We start from the raw sequence: 3,654 nt of genomic DNA, 5'->3' as shown, positions 1-3,654 counted from the left end.
CCACGCATATCCGCCATTTTCTGTTCTTCTTTGACTATCACTACATTGGTGATCCACTTGGGGTACTTCGACTCCCTGATGGAGGCGTTTTCTAATAGTTTTCTACCTCCTCGCGGACTGCGGCGGAGTTTAATTTACGCCTGACTTGTCTTACTAGGGGTGGAACGAGTCGACGTTTAAATTTTGTGTGGCGATTTCCCTTGGGATGCCCGGCATGTCTGCATGACTGAAGGCAAATAAATCTATATTAGATATTAAGAATTCAATGAATTTACCTAGTTCCCGAAGTTTGCAGCCGATATAGGCTTTTTTGCTACGATCGTTAAGGTTCAATTGAACGGGGTCGAGGTCTTCTGTGGTCAAATCTTCAGCCTCGATCATGTCGGGATCCATGATGACGTCCCCGGTCTCTTTTTGTGTCGACCTCGTCCCTGTTGATTGCTATGCCTCTATTGCTTGTCTTTTTCTGTTGGGTTGTCGTGTTGTCTAAGGCAATGCGGTAGCATTCCTGGACGTGCGTTATTCTCCGTGTATGCTAAATATTCCCCATGATGTTGGGAATTTAATTACTTGGTATAGGATGGAGGGGAAGGCTCTCATGGGATGTATCCATGGTCATCCCAGGATGGTTGTGTACGTAGTGGCCTAGTCCATGATGTGGAATGTCGTCTCCGGAGTCACGCCGCCAGCCAAGATAGGGAGTGTAATTTCCCCGAACGTCCGTTCAACTGCATTATTAAAGCCAGTTAACGTGATGCAGTGCGGCACTATCTTGTCCTCGAGTCTCATTTGGGTGAGGACTCAGAGATGGATAATGCATGCTCCACTTCCATCTTCCAACATGATGTGTTCTACATCAGTATCTAAAATGCGTAAAATAATAATGAGTGCATCATTATAAGGAAAAGTCAAACCGTCGGCATCTGACTCATCGAAGATGATACTTTCTTCGAGTATGTCGTGCCGTTCGTGGGTGATAGACCGCTTGAGATTGTGAGTGGTGGTGAATTTCATGCCGTTGATAGAGGAGTCATCGCCTCCTCACTTACATAGGTAATTCTAGAGGTGAACCAGCTTGGTCGGTAGAATTTTTTTTAATCTAGCAAAAGGAAGGAAATGATGCTTTTCTTAAGGCAATCCATAAGTAAGAAATTGAATGAGGAAGAGAGAGGACCCCTCGGAATGGTATGTGGGCCTTCCTCAAGCAATCCCCTATGACTCAACCTTTGTTCTTGTGCAAAAGCGTCCTCCCCTTCCTTTCTCTTTTTCGAGCTCACTAAGGCAAGCGGCGCCCCATTTGTGTCTGTCTGCGATCGTGCCTAGCTGGGCAGTTCATCAGGAGCTGCTATCTGGGACCAAGCACTAAGCACTCTTGATTTTCTTTTTCAATTGATTTCTAAGAGGATTGGCAAATATCACTGTGCCTAACACATCTAATTGGAAGTGGAATGAAGATAATACGCTTTACTCTTTCATTTGTAGCTGGATTACCTCTGGGCTAACTTAACTTGAATCTGTTCTCTTTAGTTTTTCACTAAGCCTCATCTGAGTGCTATATACATAGCTCCTTGATTACTTATCAAATAAAATGGACATTCTTTAAGAACTTTTTCTCCCGATCTTATTAGCTTAGTAGCATGGAAGTCACAATAGTTCTAGCAGAGTAAGCTAGAAGATGACCAATCCCGCCCCATTGGTGTCGAGTCCGTTGTGAGAGGCGCTTAAAAGGCCGTTAAGGCATTAGACTCAGGGGTGAACCCACAGGGGAGGGGAGAGGTTGCTTCTTAAAAAGACTTGGGGTTGGATCCTTGCCTTTGATTCCTTACCCATAGCATAAGATAAAGAAAGGGTGCGTGCTTCAACATCTAAGTTTCACACAAGGAACCTCCTGCTCTTAAGGATAAACTACGATATTTGATGGACTGGCAGGTCAGCCACGTAATTTATCCCTCAAGCTGAACGAACTTGACCTGCTCCTTTAGTTTAGGGCTATAGAGTTTACTTGCTTCTCACTAACGGCAGAATCATGAGCTTCATCACTCGACTCTAAACCAAATTAAAAACACTCGGCTATAGGATGACAATCCTTCACTCCGGAAGGGTAGGTTCCATACCGACAAGACCTCCTATCCCAGAATCCGCTCATTTCACACCAACTAAAGTGGAACTTAATCACCAAGGTAGAGTTGTATAAAGCCCTAATGTAAATGAACGAAGTGGAAAACCCGCAATACGAGAGCAAAAACCTTCTGTGTCTAAGAAGAAAAGCAACATCGAGTTAGGTAGGATGTAGATCGAGCGCAATAAGCTAGAGGAGTGATTATTTCGCTTTGGAAGGAAAAAAGCATCTCAAATAAGGTCCTCACTCAGCTCTCAGGCTGTCTGGGAATAGCTCCACCAGACATAGAAGAAAGGAGTGTAGGATTGGTAAGCTTTGCCGGAAAGAAGCTAGTCGACTAATTCAGGAGGCTACTACCGGCGAAGCCCGCTTGCTTCGGAGCGTGCTATTGCGTGAAGCGGAAAGGGACAGCGGAATCTAAGGCCACACCAGACAGGGAAAAGGAGGATTAGATATTTCGTCAACCACCACTTGAGCGCGATTCGCTTATCTGTTGAAAAGTACCATCCAGACAGTAAACCTTTAGGGCATATGACTAGTAAGGTAAATCAACCTATCGTATCGACGAGATGCAAGAAGAAGAAAATTAGCAGACTATGAAAGAAAAAGAATTTCTTCTCATCTACCTTTGTCTCAATCATGGGCGATTGAAGCGAATACAATAAAAGAATGCAAGGAAGGGTTCCCCCAGCAAAGGCATCTCGACTGCTTCCAAAATCAGGTCATCGACCAGTAATGCGACTTGTAGAAGACTCCCTACCTATACCTAGCGGAGTTGGCACTAAACTAATAAGGAGAGCAGAAAGCAGCTAGCCGCCATCAGGAGATCCACGACTTTAAGATTAAGATCCGCTTATTCTTTGAGATGACAAAGCTCCCCACTAGATGCAAATTGACGAATCAACACCAGGCAGTATAGGAGTTAGCCCTTGACATATGAACAAGAAAACCTGTCCTTAACGGGATGGTACTGACTTTCATACGGGTGTTGCATGGCTGTCGTCAGCTCGTGTCGTGAGATGTTTGGTCAAGTCCTATAACGAGCGAAGCCCTCGTTTTGTGTTGCTGAGACATGCGCCTAAGGAGAAAGTCTTTGCAACCGAAGTGACCCGAGGAGCTGAGTGACGTGCCATCGCTACTAATTGAGTGCCAGCACCTAGCTGTGCTGTCAGTAAGAAGGTAGCCAGCGCCTTTTGAAGCATTTTCTATTTCTAGATAGAAAGGGCCTTTCTCGCTTGTTTAGTAAAGTCAAGTTTTTGGCCTTATCCTGCAGGTGACGACGACGTCGAGTTGACGGCAGAGAAAGACTCGGCATTCAGGCGAGCCACCCGGTGGTGTGGTACGTAGTGGGTTTAGTACGCCCCGCCCAAACAAACGGCTCCGAAACAAACAAAAAGGTGCGTGCCAATTCTATTCATTTTAGCCTCTGAGCGAGGATACTCCAACAAGAAGAGCCTAACCAGGCCCTTGAGATAACAGCCCATACCATAGGGTAACCCTACAGAGCAAAAATGAAAGGCCTTCATCATAGGCTA

This window comes from Nicotiana attenuata, unplaced genomic scaffold (genome assembly GCF_001879085.1).
Source record: "Nicotiana attenuata strain UT unplaced genomic scaffold, NIATTr2, whole genome shotgun sequence".
NCBI classification, from domain to species: Eukaryota; Viridiplantae; Streptophyta; class Magnoliopsida; order Solanales; family Solanaceae; genus Nicotiana; species Nicotiana attenuata.
The sequence above is the reverse complement of the archived record's forward strand: the minus strand, read 5'-3'. Positions refer to the sequence as shown.